This window comes from Chenopodium quinoa, unplaced genomic scaffold (assembly GCF_001683475.1).
Source record: "Chenopodium quinoa cultivar QQ74 unplaced genomic scaffold, ASM168347v1, whole genome shotgun sequence".
In the NCBI taxonomy this organism is placed as follows: domain Eukaryota; kingdom Viridiplantae; phylum Streptophyta; class Magnoliopsida; order Caryophyllales; family Amaranthaceae; genus Chenopodium; species Chenopodium quinoa.
This window is the reverse complement of record NW_018744367.1, coordinates 1,493,964-1,511,281: the sequence shown is the minus strand read 5'-3', so window position 1 is coordinate 1,511,281 and position 17,318 is coordinate 1,493,964. Positions and strand designations below refer to the sequence as shown.

The window sequence follows — 17,318 nt, the reverse complement described above, 5'->3', positions numbered from 1 at the left end:
TTTGAGATAAGTAACTTAGTCAGTGAAATGCCTTATATATAGACTGTAAAATGACAGTTCACATTCTACAAAGGAGTGGATGTAGTGGGTTGGAGATGTAATGATGGTGGTTAATCAATGTTAAGCGCAAATGATGATTTACTGGGGGAGATAAATAAATCTGGTACGCATAATCTGGGAACTGCCATTTCCCAGACCCTTCACTTCAATTCGTCATTTCAACGCATGCATATAATAATTAATGGTACATGTCTTAAGCAATAAGTTTACCACTGAAATATGTTTGTGCTTATTACAAGCCAACTTTGTGTGATTTTATGTTTGTACTTGTAAGTGAAGTTTACGTTATACTGATTACAATTTTAGGTATGGGATAACAAAAATTGAATAATATGCTAAAATTGCTAATTCGAACAACTAAACTTCAGTGTAGTACATGAAGTAGGCTTCAAGCTCCAAATGCAATACATCTAAGACAATTAGGGTACTACTGTAGTCAGGATTCTAAAAAGGACCACTGAAAAGAAAAAGGTATGTTTCTTGTGCAGGGTGGTACAAAACCTTCGTCGGAGGACATTTTATACTCACATTTTTTGGTATCACTAATATCCTTCTTAGTGGGTTTCACATGTATCTTTGGTACAAATAACTATGTAATAGAGTTGACTGCCGTAACCAATTCATAATCTTTTAGAGATTTGTTAGTCACAACTTTTGGGAAATTCACGGTCATAGTAGGACATCGTAGCACAATTTTTAATCACGATTCAAGTCCTTACTCGTCATCGACTGTTAAATGATTTAAGATACGTAGGGTTTCAAGGTTAGAGTAGGCATTTTAATCTAATCGAAGGTACCACTTAGACAATTAGGGTACCACTATAATCAGCGTGGGACAAATGAACTCATAAAAAGAACCACTGAAAAGGAAAAAGACCTATGATGGCTCCAACCACTGGGGAGTTACTTTTAACTCTTTGTTAATTTGTGAAAATGTTTTGAGATAAGTAACTTACTTAGTGAATTGCCTTATATATGGAGGAGTGTAAAATGACGGTTCAAATTCTGGATGAGTGGATGTAGTGGGGGAGATGTAATGATGACGGTTAATCAAGATCCCAAGATGATTTATCTATCTTTTGCAAAAATGATGATTTACTGGGGGAGATTAAAGAAATTAGGCACGCTAAATCTGGGGAACTGCAATTTCCGTCACACGTCATTTCAATATGTCATTTAAACGCATGCAGAAAATAATTAATGGTACAAGTCACGAACAATAAGTGTACCACTGGAATATGTGTGATTTTATGTTTGTAGTTGTAAGTCAAGTATACTTTCTACTAATTACAATTTTTGGTGTGGGATAATAATAATTGAATAATGTGCTAATTCAAGCAACTTAAATTCAGTATAATACATTAAGTAAGTTTCAAGTTCCAAATGCAATACATCTACTCGAGGGTACCACTAAGACAATTAGGGTACCACTGTAGTCAGGGTGGTACAAATAACATTATAAAAAGAGCCACTGAAAAGGAAAATGCATGTTTCTCGTTCAGGGTGGTACAAAACCTTCATAGGAGGAAACTATTTAATCACAATTTTGGTATCACTAGTATCCTTCTTATTAGGCTTCACTAATATCTTTGGTCACAAATAACTAATTACTAGAGTTGACCTCATTAACCAATTCATAATCTGTCAATGAATTTGTTAATCACAACCTTTGGGAAATTTACGTTGAAAGTAGGACACTATAGAACATTATTTAATGACATGTTGTTGCTTCACCAATATTTTGTTAAAAAAACGTACATGTATGAATACTGGAGTTTACCTCATTAAAAAGACGTACATGTATGAATACAAGAAGTTGTAATCACAACCCCTATATGTACCTTAAGTTCGTAATCACGACCTTTGGGATATTTACCTCATCAACTAATTCAGTTACTTTATAATATAATATATACGTCCATCTGCTTTAATTCGTTCTTTGAGTCATTCATTTGTTGCTGGACATGTTCTTACTCGTTATCGATTGTTAAATGATTTAGGATATGTAGGGTTTCAAGGTCAGAGTACATGTTGTCATCTAATCGAGGGTACCACTGTAGTCAGGGTGGTACAAATGACCTTATAGAAAGTGTTTCGGGGTTTTCTGATGTCCTGCGGGAGAGTTACAATTCCGAGACTGGAACCGGACGCCTGTACCTGCAAAACAAACGGATGCTCCGGATGGTTGGAGATCCGCCTCCGACGGTCAAGTTAGTACTTGATTAAGGAGTAATAAATGCGGAAAGTAAAGGTGGGAGATCTGGTTCCTCTAGGTGAGGAGTGATCAATGTTTTTAGACTTCTCTAGGTGAGAGTGTTTTTCCCCCTGTTTATGGAGGCTAATGACATGTTTATATAGCCTCGAAGTACGTGCCTAATACTAGGTTTTCTGGGAAAACCTAGGACTGATTGGGCTTGCCTCGGGAATTGGGCCTGCGATGGCCGTTTTCCAGGTTGGCGAATAATGGGCCACATGATGTGACCTGATTAGTCCATGTTGGACCTCTTAGGGTGACAAGTGGCGGACGCTGATTGGCCCATGTGGTGGACACGTGGCAGGTCCGGATTGGTCCATTTGTCATGGGTAATTTTACCCTAAACAGAAAGAACCACTGAAAAGGAAAAGGCGTGTTTCTTGTTCAGGGTGGTACAAAATCGTCGTAGGTGGACATTGTTTAATCACAATTTTGTGATATCACTAATATCCTTCTTAGTAGGTTTCACTAATATCCTTCTTAGTAGGTTTCACTAATATCTTTGGTACAAATAACTAATTACTAGAGTTGACCTCATTAACTAATTCATAATATTTTAATGATTTGTTAATCACAACCTTTGGGAGATTTACGTTGATAGTAGTACATTGTAGGACATTAATTAATGACAATCTTCGGTTTCACTAACATTTTTTTAATAAGACCTACATGCATGAATACTACAGGTTACCTCAGTAACTAGTTCGTAATCTTTTAATGATTTCATAAGCACAACCCTTACATGTACTTGAAATTCGTAATCACAACCTTTGGGATATTTACGTCATTAACGAATTTAGTTACTTGTTTGAGTTATTTAGTTGTTGCTTGGTTCGTTCATGGCCTTACTTGTTATCGATTGCTAAATGATTTAACCAATTACACCCTGTAATGAACAGTGTTTTTTTTATGTAGTCCTCCTTAAGAAATTGGACTTACCACTTACTTCGTTAACCTAATGACAATGAAATTTGTAAAGGCCTTAGTACAATGGTACATTTTCACATGTTGATTGTATCATTGTACACAGAGTGGTACATTTTATGAACCAGAGGGTACCATATATAAAATGGGGCCCATGGTGGAAAACTGGCGCCTAAACAAAGGAAGTTTCTCGTTCTTTGTGGTTTCACTCCACTATATATGCTTGGGTTTGGAGTGAAAATAGTCATTTGTCCAAAAACGTGACCCTCCTTCTCAAACACTTTCTTCACAAATTACTTACAATGTCAACCATGTCCTCTGCATCGATAGGAAGTCGAACAATTCGCCGGCAGTTTGCATCTGCGGACTTCTCATGGATATCAGCCAAAACTTGCAACTGCTTGGGAGATGACGCAATCCTCGTGGAATTTCGGATCTCAATGTCGGAGAAGAATCCGAAGCGGCCGTACTACAAATGTCGCCGTTGCGGGTACTGGGAGTGGGCTGTTCATTCGGACCTCATTAAGGTTGGTCCACTAACCAACATTGGCGGCGTTGTTCGACGGGTAGAGGTGTTAGAGCACCAACACATAAAGATCGTAAAATTTGGGCTAACTATTTTTGTAATTGCCGTTTTCGTTTATTTTAAATTGTAATTGTTGTTTTCGTTCAACTGTGGTTAGTAGTAGCATAGTTCATTAATAGTTATCAAAACATTGTTTGTGCTTCTGTATGCTAAAATTCCATACGCAGATCTATGTAGTTCAACTAGTTTAATTTCATGTAAAAACAACACCTTTGCACTAGTACTAAACACAAAAGTCTGTCAACCACTACAAAATTATAGCCAACTAATAACAAGTTTTAGTGCTGTGAATGTACCACCTAATACAATAGTGGTACATTAGACGATGAGTCCTGCAAAGAACACCCAAGTAGTTTTTGATGACAAGAAACATAACCGAGTACCATTAAACAAGCCAGTGGTACATAAAACATAGTAAAACGTACCGTGGTAACGAGAATGGTACAGAATGATACCATTTAACTGCCAGGGGTACATAATACATACTAAGACTAATAAAGGTAATGCGTACATGCAACTAACATTGAAAATGCAACACAACACTACGTAACTAGTCGAACACAAAATCATGGTTCCCTTCCCACGAATCCCCATATGGGTCACCATAATCAGGCTCATAACCATCCCACAAGTCACCGGAAACAGGATTGGACTTGTTCTCGAACCTATCCTTCGCCTCGGTCAAACGACGCACATACCAAGATGGGTAGTCGTTGTACTGAAATGGCTCCTTGGTGATAAGATCTAAGTGTTGCATCTCATCGTACCCGTTTTCAGCCAACATCTTGATTTTAAAATACATACATTGTTCTTCGCTCGTATGGATCATGTCAAAAGGATCCTCTGGAGAGAAATTCAGCCACTCTACCGTCACGTGAATTAAATCTTTGTCGTAGTCCGACTTGAAATCGTGACCAAGTAGTAGAAGACCAAATTTATCACCTTCCTCACAGTGGTTATTGAGCATGTACTCAACATTTTGATGCCAATCACACATAGGGAGGAACAGCTCCCAAAATTTTATCAAGTGTCTGCAATAGTATGGATATCGCATCCAGTAGATCATGTTTTCCAGGAACTCACGGAGATTCACACTTACAGCGATCTTGTAAGCATCAACAACGTAGTGCATGAAACAGATTGCTTCCATCCGAAAGTACCCAGGACCTCCTACTTTAAAAGGAGTTAGGAAAGGGTACTCCGTATGGAAATCTATCCCAGTGATGAGATTTTCAACCCTCCACGAGCAATTGTGGCTGACTGGTGGGCGAACATCATTTCTTTACCTCTTTTGGGGAGGTAAAAGTCTCGAACAACACCATTTGCGTCGTGATACCCATTTTTTTCATGAATTCTAACCGCTTCATAAGGCGGCTTGGGCTCTTATCACCGACCACTCCCTTATCAGCCACCACTTTCTTATTCCTTTGCCTACCCATTTTTTTTTGGGAAATTTCTGATACTCCAAGGAAAGGAGACCAGCCATGAACTAATACTTGCCCCCCTTCTTATACTCGCAACTATGAGCATGCGTTAAGTTCACTCCCAACTACTTTGTGTTAGTTCCGTTACTTCCAGTGGTACAAAAGGTGTACCATTACGTTAAGTATTCCTGTATGTTTGTGAGTATAAATTGTTCCACTGGAATGAATGTGTGTTTCTTTTGAAACGACATCTCTGTGCCATAGTACTGGACCTAGGCCATGTAGACTGCAATTCAACAGGGTGAACATTCAACATTCACCACAATAAATGAAGGTAAAAATTATAACAATACATACAATGGTACATGTAATTGAACCGAATACAAAGTCAAATGTACCACCAGTGACTATCTTGTACCATTAGCCAGACTTTGTGCTTCTTTTGACAAGAGAACTCCTTGGGGAACTCCTTCTGGGGAACTGCCATTTTTGTCACCCGTCATTTCAATATGTCAGACCATAATGGTACATTTCGTGAACAATAAGTGTAACACCCCCAATTCACTAGCTAATAATAAGTAATAAACAACCTTTGAATAAAAACTGCGGAAGCATACACCTAAATCGGAGGTATTACCACCACACTCAACAACTTGTCAAGTACTAAGGCTTACAAAATCCCAATAATTACAACTTAATAATCTAAGTGAGCTATTTATACAACTTTACAAACTTGTTATAAAATACTAATCGAAACACTTGAGCTCCTTTAGCTAGGATCACTTGATCAACCTATTTAGACAAACTAGACTGCTCACCATTAAGGACAAATTCCGAAATAGATCGTCGCAGGGCCACCATAAGAAAAAGACATGGCCGCAAACACAAGTAGCACAACAAAAACAACACACACGTCAGCAAAAAGCTGAGTAATCATCACATATCAGAATACAAAGTATAATAGAATAATTAACACTAATAGCTCAATTAAACAATGTAGTTCAAAACTACATTACACATTGTACTCTGGAAATAACCTTTGTCAAATCCAACCTCGAATAATAATACGATCTTTTACTCAATTAACTCATCTATCCATAAGTGTGCCACGCTCTTTGTTGAATACCTAGCCTTGGACATGAGTAATTCGAATAACAAACCAACAAGTATAAAAACTTGAATACTCTCAATAACCAAAAAACACCTCTAACCATGACCAATATGGGTCAAATCCCACTGTAGGGGACCATAAAAAAATATAAATAAAGATTGTACCTCATTCTTAACTCATGATCATTATCTCCTTACCAACATGCCAAGGACTAAGGTAATTAACATCGAGCCTCAAACCAAGAACAAAATAATAATTCTCAACCTTTTGATCTCATCCATCGATCAAATTACCATTCACGGATTAATAAACAATATCTCAATAACGGCACATGTTCCCAAATATTATAAATATTCGAACTCGATTCAATCATAGTATATCTCAACTCTTATAGGGCAATAAAACTAATACCCAAATATAATTAACTCACAACCCAAAAACAATACTAATAACCCTAAAACCTCAATATAACAATACTCCATAGAGCAACAACATTGAAAACCCTAAAATAAAAACACAATCAATCGATACGACACTTAAATCATATAATACAAGATACAACACACTAATCACATACAAGTATATATAAATCTTTATCATACAAATAACGAATCATAAAATTTACACACAATAATACGTTGTACAATCAATACAAAAAATAATTTATATTTAAACAATTCCAAAGATTAAGATTGGTGTGATTACCTTTCAACGAATCATCACAATAAAACTATGATATACAAAAAGGACGAAGTAGGTCGGCAACTTTACAATTCACGGCTTGCAATCAACATATAGATCAATGTGATGGTGGAGATTATAGAATAAACCAAAAACATTAAAGAAAATCAAATTTGGGTTTACTGATTTATGAAGCTAGCGTGTAAGCCAATAGGAAAAGAAAAAAAAAACAAAAAACGGCTCTGCTCTCTCTCTCTCTCTTTTTTTTTTTTTAATAAAACAGTAATGTAGGGTTAAAGGATATATATACTTTATCATAAAAATATTCTGACCAACATTTAGAATTTTATCAAATAAGATAAGAAAATAAAATTTTGAAATATACAACAACTCTAATTTTATAATTTATAAAATCATAAAGTATACGGGTATTACAATAAGTGTACCACTGCCAGCTGTTTGGACTTATTTTAAGACAACTTTGTGTGATTTTATGTTTGTCCTTGTAAGTTAAGTATACTTTAGATCATCAACAGTGAGAAGCATCTTAAATGGGGTTCTTATTCTTTCTCCTGTTCTCCTATGCCACATCATCACCAACTCCTACTAAGAGTCACCCTTTATATAATCTAAGAAATGCACTAGTTCTTACTAATTTTCGTCATGCAAACTCCTTTGTGTTAGTTCCGTTACGTCCAGTGGTATAAAAACTGTACCATTACATCTTTACATTAAGTGTGCCTGTATGTTTGTGACTATAAATTGTTCCACTGGAATGAATGTGTGTTTCTTTTGAAACGACAACTCTGTGCCATAGTACTGGACCTATACCATGTGGCCTGCAACAGGGCGAACATTCAACATTCACCCCCGTAACTGAAGGTAAAAATGAAAACAATACATACAGTGCCACATTTAATTCAAGCGGATACAAAAGTCAAATGTACCACCCAGTGATTATCTTGTACCATTTCCCAGAATTTTTGCTTCTTTTGACAAGACAACTCCTTGGGGAACTCATGCACTAGGTTGAAAAAATTTCAAAGCATTTCATCACAAAAAAATTAAGTTTCTATCCATACTCTCCATCCATTGCCTTCTATTTCTCATTTCAACTCATCTCCATCCCCTTCCCCGGTTACAAGGTACTCAAATGGCCGCAAAAACCGCTGTCAAACACTCTAGCTCAGGTCATCCAATGTTACTGGTAGGCGTGTCGCGTACCTATCAAAAATAACCTAACAGACCAATACTAATGTAGACTGGAAAGTAAGGGTCATAAGGTCTCTTTTGGTTAGAGGAGTAGAAAGCATTGGCTTGCTCGATTGACATCTCTTCCGTATTCTGCGAAATCTGTGGGCAATCTGGAGCAACATGACCCTGCACATTACATAACTGACACAACTCCTGTGGGGTGTTAGAAGTTCCTGCTTGGAACTTATCAAACCTGCTTGTTAGTGCCTGCACAGAACTAGTAAGCATAGTTAAAGCATCAACATCAAGTTTAACTCCCTTTTTCACAGTGTTTCGGCCTCCAGGATGATAGTTATCATTAGCCACCATCTTCTCTATGAGCTCCCTAGCTTCAGTAGGGTTCTTTGTCAAGAGAGAACCTCCTGACGCAGCATCTATGTAAATACGGAACTCATGAGTCATGCCATTGTAAAAGGTCTGCATCAAAATCCAATCTGGAATGCCATAGTGAGGGCATTGTCTCTGCAATCTTTTAAATCTCCTCTAAGCCTCATAGAGAGACTCATCATCTGACTGCTTAAAAGTTTGTAGCTCATTCCTCAATCTTGCAGTCTTTTCATTCCCTAAAAACTTCACTAGGAAGGCCTTCACTAACTTGTCCCATGTATCGAACGAGCCAGTGCCTTCATCTCTTAACCACTCCTTTGCCCTGTCTTGAAGTGAGAAGGGGAAAAGGCGTAGTTTGATTGCATCATCTGTGACACCATTCAACTTCATAGTATCACATTTCTCCAAAAAGCTATCTATATGGCTTACGGGGCAATCGTGTGGTAGCCCTGCGAATGAATCATTGGAGATGAACTGTATGAACTGTGGCTTGAGCTCGAAGTGTTGAGCCGTGACTGGTGGTCTTATGATGCTTGAAAGGACTCCGGTAGTCGTATCAGGAATACCGTACTCCAAGAGGGATTTCGTTGGTTGGTCTACCATGTTTCTCCTGCGTCTGTTCCTTGTTCTCCTTCTTCTTATAGTTGCCTCGATCTCAAAATCAAATAGTTCAAGATCTTCTGAACCTGAGCGACATGTGGGCATGCACAAGAAAAAAAACTAGAGAAAAGTATCAAAAACACAAGGGAAAATAGCCGAAGCAACGAAATAAACTTAGTAAAGATGAATCACAAATAATTCTAATGAAACCGTTAGTCCCCGGAAACGGCGCCAAAATTTGATAGGCGTGTTGCGTACCTATCAAAAATAACCTAACAGACCAATACTAATGTAGACTGGCAAGTAAGGGTCGGATCCCAAGAGACTAAGGTTCAGAAACAATTAATTAGACTCAAATCTTTACTAAGCAAAAATAAAGTATAATCGATAACTAAGGGTATAAAATATAGGAAAAATTCGAAAATAAACTAATTAAGATGATTAAATCAAGCAATTAAAAACATCCAAGATGTAGCTTCACCACAACTATTATCGATGCAATTGTAATTCTACCCTTAACATACGATTTCAATTGAACGGGGAAAAGTAAACCCTAATATTACCAAGGATCTCTCTCGAGTATCAATGGCTTCCCTAACATACAATCAATCCTATTCTCATGGTATCATGCATATTAGAGACATTAAACACATTACTCTCACTTCCCAATTATCAAACCCAACTACTCTCGTGTTGAGAATCAAACCCTAAATTGATTTACTCAAATTCGTTTATACCCAACTCTCGCTGTGATAAAAACAATGGAATAATCGCAATACTATAGTTACGTCTAACCTAGCATTGGCATAATCACAATCAATTTAGCAATTCAATTGTTAAGGTTGTTAAAGAATTTAAAGATTTAATTCATGCATCAATAATAATAGGGCTACACTAGATCTTGAATTAAAGAATCTACTCACACATGATTAAAGAAACAAAAACAATAATAAATAATGATAACATAATTAAATAACAAAGGATGAAAAGTAAATACCAAATCTTGAATAAAATTGAAAGTAGAAAGCTTGAATCTTTAATTACAAAAACTTGGAAAATTAATGGAGAACTAGTTCTTAAGGAGAAAATAAAATAAAATAGAACAAGGCTTAATTAATCAATAATTCATCAAGAAGAACAAACTAAAGAATATATACAAGCCTAAAAAGACAAGAAAAATCGGCCAAGCTTGGCGCACAAGATTTCCAGGAGGCACGGACGTGCCCCTTTCTAGGCACGGAGGTGCCTCTGGGCGTAGCAAAATTCATCTAGCTTCTGTCTTCCAGGCACGAACGTGCCTGACTGCTGGGCACGGACGTGCCTGCTTCTTTCTTTAGGCATGGGCGTGTCTCCTTGTTAAGCACGGGTATGCCTGCTTCTTTACCTAGGCACGGACGTGCCTAGGGTCTTCCTTTGGCGCAGCTTCAAACACAGAGGCACGGACGTGCCTAATGGGGAGGCACGGCCGTGCCTACCTCTAAAACGCCATTTTCTTGACTTTTCTTCAATATCCAAACTCCATGGGCTTTGACTTACTTCGTGGATCTATAATTCATCCAAATTAGCTCCATTATTCCTGAAAATCATCAAAAACAACAAAACTACCCATAAAAGCATCGGATTATCCAAACTAGAGCAAAATACGCCAAAACGGACTCAAATACTCAACTAAACTAGCAAAACTAACTAAGAACAAGTCAAATAATATACACAAAACACAACATATCAGTTACCCCACCCAGATCAACCAATATTGTACTTTCAAAAAAACCTGAGGGGAGTGTTCGAAATAAACCTGATTTAGTGAAGTATTTTAGGAACACCTACAAACTTTACAATGGGATATACCAGCCTGTGCAATCCATTAGAGCACATTTCCTCCAATCAATGTGCTGCCACACTAATTGCATGCAATTACAAGATGACAGGCCGATTTCGGGACACCTTCCTCTTTTAGAGGACTTGGTGGGTTGCTACGATGAGAGAGCTTGTGTCATGTTGTATTGGCTCATAGAGAGGTTCTATTCCTCGTCGTCTCCGCTTACAGTACCACCTGAGATAGAGGAAGTAATTGACTTGAAGCCCAATCTTAACACCGACTCCATAGTTGGTTACAGTTTCCCCACGCTTTGGCGCCACATATTTGTTGGCTCTTTCACGAATACCCTCCACCCCATGACGGTCGATACTACTAACACCCATCTGAGGTTCCAGGTTGAAGGTTGTACCTTTAATCCAGGCTTAACCATCGCTGGCCCATTCGTAAACGCTACCACCGTGTTAGCTATAAAGGAGAGCATATTTTCTCAACCGCAGAGTATGGCGTAGTCGATCGGGGTCGCTCATTCTATTTTGGAACGCCCGAGGGTGCACAAGGCCCTCCTTTGGTGAGCACTTCGCGGCCCTACACGAAAAATATAACCCCATGCTGGTCATCATTTTGGAAGCTCTTATTCGTAAACATGGCGCGAGCAATGCGTTGTTCATAACCTCCCAGGTGAATATCAAGCAGAGAAATGTGGTCCGGAGTCAAGGCCTGGTGGAGTTATGATGTTTTGGAACCCAAATATGCTAAGGGCCAATTTCTTGCACAAATCGAGTAAGCCAAATGGGTTGCTTGTTGATGTTGTTTTCCAGGTAATTTATTTGTTTTATAATATTGTTTGGAATGTAAGTTATTTAGCTAAATAAATGTTGTTTGCAATTACAGGCTCCACCACCACCATCATGGCCTCCACAACAAGTTGAATTGAACAATGATCCGTGCAGCTCGGATAAGGAGGCAAATCCTGGTAGTTACTACTTCAATTCTGGTTTGGCTTTTGATGGCTCCATCCACCACTGCGGATTTGGAAAAGACCTATGATTAAGATGCTAGGGATCAAATACTACTCAATGCTCTGTGTCTTTGTTTAATTAGTATTGTAGTTTTATTTGCCTTTCCCCAACACTATTTTTCTCTATGCCTAAGACTATGTTTGATTATGCCTTCACTATGTTCGATTATGCCTTGACTGTTTAATGCATATATTAGCTCTGAAGTTATTACAAATAGGGGGAACCTTGAATATTCCACTTAACTGTGGTAGTGGTACATTTAATTCTCCGAAAATGCAGCACTGAAATCACGTTGGTACATTTAATCATGGTGGTACGTACCTATGCTGTGTACATACTACGTACCTATGTTGTGTACATGAATAATGACCCTTTCCTATGCATCATGTGTACATACTACGTCCCTATGCTATGTACATGAATTCAATATGCACAACTGCAATCAAAGTGGTACGTTTGGTACTTTTAATTGTACCACTAGAAAACCAGTGCTCGGAGAATACTGACCCTTTCATTAGGGGGAACCAGTCCAAAACTTGTCATCTCAATGAAGGGTGAACTGTAAATAGTGGTTGGATTATGTTCCATGTTTTGTTTTGCGTTCCTTAGCATTATTCTATGAATTATGGATTGTAATCGTTGCTGTTATTTTACTTAATTGCACTTCTATCCTAATTCATGAATACGTTGACGGATCAATGGTACAAACAACACCATTTTAATGTACCATTGCAAACACAAATGACACTTGTACTATACCATTGCGAACTAAATTGTAAGAATATCATTTACATTCCACCAGTGGTACTTGCAATGTACCTATGGCACTGTACATTGAGTTTAAATTACCCTGTTCATGTAAATTGCAAAAAGTAATTAAGGTACAGTTGCCGCATAATCTGCAAAATGCAACAAAACACCTAATGCAGACATCACATCAAACACTTAGCCATGAGTGGATAGACCACCTCCTCAGCCAAAGCAACCTCTAATAGTTACCCTTGAGTGGACAGACCACCTCAGGGAGGAGTACGTTTGCTAGCAAGTGTTTAAGTGTTCATTACACAGTACTTAGAGCCAGCACAGTTCAACCCCATAAAATAATTACACCATCGCCTAGGCCACTAACATAACACATCACAATTTTCGTGTTGTTTTCCTAGAAACCTGGAATCAAATCCCCGAGACCATTTTTCAATTCGTTCATTTCACACTGCACGTCGTCCAAGAACAAATTTGCCCTAACATTAGCAATCTTCCCCTATAAATGTATGAACAAACACTATAGCCAACCACTTCAGAGATTTTAACACAAAACACAGTTATATATAGAGTTGTTCAGATCCGGGTACCCGGATCTTTGGGTAGTTGATAAGTCGGCCCTTGTCCCGTCCCGGATTTTATTTATTTATTTATTTTAATAAGTTTGTACCTAAAACCTGCTGTACTTTTTTTTAAAGAAAATCTGTTGTATGTTTAGTTAATTACAATAATAAACCTGTTTCCTTTTTTTTTTAAAAAAAAAACTACTGTAATTTTTTTAAAAAACCTGCTGTTATTTTTTTTAAAAAAAACCTGCTATAAACACTAAACAATACAACATGTACGCCTGTATATCCTGCAAAGTAAGTACCTACTGTAAACACTAAACAATACAACTTGTAAACACCAATGTGGACGGCAGAACATGTCTGAATACACATGTCTAGTCCAGAAGACCAAAAGACACCAATGTTTAAATTTAAGTCAACAATTAACAACCTATGTTACATAACATTCAATCACTTGTGAGATCCTATATTTCCATTGCCTCATCAATAACAATCGTCGGTTGCTCCAAAACCAAGTCTTTCATTCCTACAAAACACAAATAATGCAATAAAATAATTACATATCACATATATTATAAACTTTACATATAGATGACAGGTTTAACAATTGCCATTTCGGTTCTAATCATGTTTGATTCAAATCCACAAGTAGTTGACAACATCACACATCCCTAAGATCACTAACAATTGCAAATGTTTTGATGTAGAAACTCTAAAAAAAATGGATACATGATGCAAAAATTTGTAGTTTTTATATTGTTTCTTAAGGAAATTCCATCTGGTTACCGAATGTAAGAGTCTGAAGAAATAATCGAGAAAAATTGCTACTTCCTAATCTAGGAGTCGAATGTATGAGAAATTGGCTTCAATTAATGCAAATAAAGCATACGAGTCCAATTCCCAACAAATTAACCTAAGAAAGCATACTAGTCCAACTACCTGCATCTTACTATATACCTTAATTTCAAAAATTAAATGATCCCCCAAACATAATACAGTACCATTACCACACCTATAATGCCCAACGAGCCATCCAAGGAGCTCAACAAAATTACAACATTCGAACCCTTATAAGAAAACTTTTTATCTAAAAACCCTAAAACAAGTTTGACCTAATCAAACCACATAACAGAATTTCAAGAACACGGGTAACCCATTCATGGCTCTATCAGACCATATATATACACACATGCAACAACCCATCAAATTCCTAACCCAAAGAACACCGACTCCACCATCCATAATCAACAACACAACAAATTATAATGAACAAAAATTACAACAAACTAACCTAAGGTGGTGAGAAGATTGAGTGAACTAATGAAAATGAGCGGGACCACGAAATGATTTAGATCTAGCAATTGATGTTAAAGAAAATAATTAGATTAATATTAACTAACTAAATACCATGAAAAAAACTTCAAAAATACCACAAAAATAGTACAAATTAAACTAACCTGATGAAGTTTGAGAATGAATCGAGTCGAATTTTATTGATTTTTTGACGGAATTGATTGAATTTTTAAGGGAGGAGATATCGAGATTGAGGCGCAAGAGAAAGAGAAGAAGAATTCTGAGGTCTGAGTAGTGTCTGACAGTGTTTTTTTTGTTTTTTTTGGGGAATATTGGAACCCTAGGTCTAACTGTCTATTTGTCTAAGTGGGTTGGGCCTTAAATCCGGTAGTTTCATACGATTTTTTTTTTTAACGAGTATCCGGGTACCCGAAAGTAGCAAAGCTTGTCCCATGTCCTGGCCCACGAAATTGCTATTTTAGCGGGACGGGTACCCGACCCTGCCCATCAGGGTTTTTGCGGGTCATCGGATAATCGGGACGGGACAACTGGGTCGGGTTCTTTTGAACACCCTTAATTATATACACCACTTACCACACTAAACCTCGTGGTGAATATTCTGGCAAAGAACTTAACACACGCCAGCATAAGAACACCACAGTATGAGCTGCACATTGGAGGACAACAATCAACAAAAAAGTTGAACATACGTTCTTTTGACCTTAAAGCTAGGCTAAAAGTTATTGGCACGGTAAGCAAATAAGGAAACAAGTGCTTACTTATCCTTTGGCTCTAAGATCTCAACAGTGCATCTCGTCCAAGAATGTAGCTGACTAGTCTTCCATGCTGGGTCACAGAGTCGAAAAAGGACGTCGATACCACTAACCTGTAGTTTGACAAACACATTAAACATAAACAAATGGGTCCCAGTAAATACCATGTTTGTTTAGAATGAAAGGCATTAGTATTAGTACCAGAAGATCAAACTCTTTGGCATGTGTGGTGAATGGGTCAGGGTATATAGAATCTATCATCCACAACTGCCGAGCCTTCATGTCTAATGCTAAGCACCACCAGTGCAACTCGTCAGGGGAATCCTTAGGATTTTCGAGCACTGGGACAAAGACCTAATAAAATGACAATGTCGATGCCATAAGCACAATTTAGAGTATATACATGAAACACATTTAAACCTAGAGTATTGAACTATGGGAGTAAGTAGCTGACCGCTCGAATCTGCGACAGCTTAAAGCTCAGGAGATATTTGGCATACTTGTTACAAATATGTTCATCTTTTCCTTCGTTCAACAACAGTCGATTCTACAATCCAAACAAAAAAACAACAACCATGATCATCATTTGTGCACGTAAATATGACACCCCAAAGCTGAAATGAACCTTGAACCACTTACCGAAAAGCTGGGGGCAAGCAAAATACGCTTGCTTCTGCTCCATAAGTCTTTGGTGGCCCATTGCTTGGTGTATAGCACACTGGCCATTCTAACATAATCACTAGAAACCCGCGATTTATGGTGCACCACTTCATAGCAATCCCTCTGGTTCGCTTCCATGTGGTCACACTTTATCAGCACAATACCAGGGTTATGAAGTGAAGCAACAACATAACACCAAGTATATACATAAACATATTAGAATTTGCAATTAAAATAAAAAATTTACAAAAGGCATGCACAAAAAAGACTTTTCACTCAATTACACGTTTCTGAATTACCTAAGTGGATCCTTCAGGTCCTTCCAGAGCGCTTTACAAATTGCAGCAGACGTGCCTAGACCGTTGTATGGCGTCGGGTGTTTGACACATTGGTGAACATGGCTGACAAGGCTGCCTTTGTAGGTTTCACCACCCTCTTATCCGCAGTTCTGCCCCCCTTCCCAATGGACTCATCTTCCTCATCAGATGAAGATGAATTTGCCAAACTGCACTGAGCATCAACCAACACAGTAGTTCCCCTCGTCCCAACCAAGCCCACAACTATTTCAGGTCCAGGCACCATGTTCTCATCTTCCACTTCAGAATCAGAACAGCAGCCATGGAACTCTGAGACAACACCTTCATCAACCCCATCCACCTTGGATTCATCCCCAACCACCTTGACCTCACCCCCAGCCTCTGCAAACGATGGATCAACCAAAATCTTTTGAACCACACGGTCCAGGTCATCCTCACCTGAAACTATATCAGCAGAAGGATCTTCCCCACCAAGTCCTTTTCCACCTTTTTTTCAGTTGTTCTTTCTCCAACAAACAACTGCCCAAAGCCTGATCTTCATGCACAACAACTTCCCTCTCCATTGGCTTCCCCCTAATCATTAGCTGCGTCAACACACTGTGACATCAACTAATGCATTGATTTCATAACGTCACCTAATTTCAAGTCTATCACAGACATCAACTTTGGAGTAATTCTATCCAACACCTTCAGGAAAACATATTACAAACTATTAACAACTGGCATAGGAAATGTCACTTATTTTATAAAATACAAAGCTACATCTAAAACTATCATTGACTTGCATTATACTTGCCGCGTAATATTTTCCACGTTTACCTCCTGCGTAGTCTGTTGCACGTCAACTCTTTCCACCCTTTGCCTTGGAACCTCCCGAGGAGTCAA

General features: G+C 38.0%; 1 long non-coding RNA gene across 2 annotated transcripts; it reads right to left on the bottom strand.

Annotated features, from left to right (window-relative positions):
• Positions 1 to 13,675: 13,675 nt before the first annotated feature.
• LOC110696763 lies at positions 13,676 to 15,427 on the bottom strand. 2 transcript variants are annotated; one of them, XR_002506384.1, is made up of 3 exons: positions 14,848 to 15,427; positions 14,682 to 14,744; positions 13,676 to 13,916 (listed from the first exon to the last, which is right to left on the bottom strand). It is a non-coding gene; the product is annotated as an uncharacterized LOC110696763 (long non-coding RNA). The 2 variants fall into 2 exon arrangements; XR_002506383.1 differs by lacking the exon at positions 14,682 to 14,744 and having other exon boundaries at positions 14,848 to 15,415.
• Between the last annotated feature and the right edge of the window lie 1,891 nt (positions 15,428 to 17,318).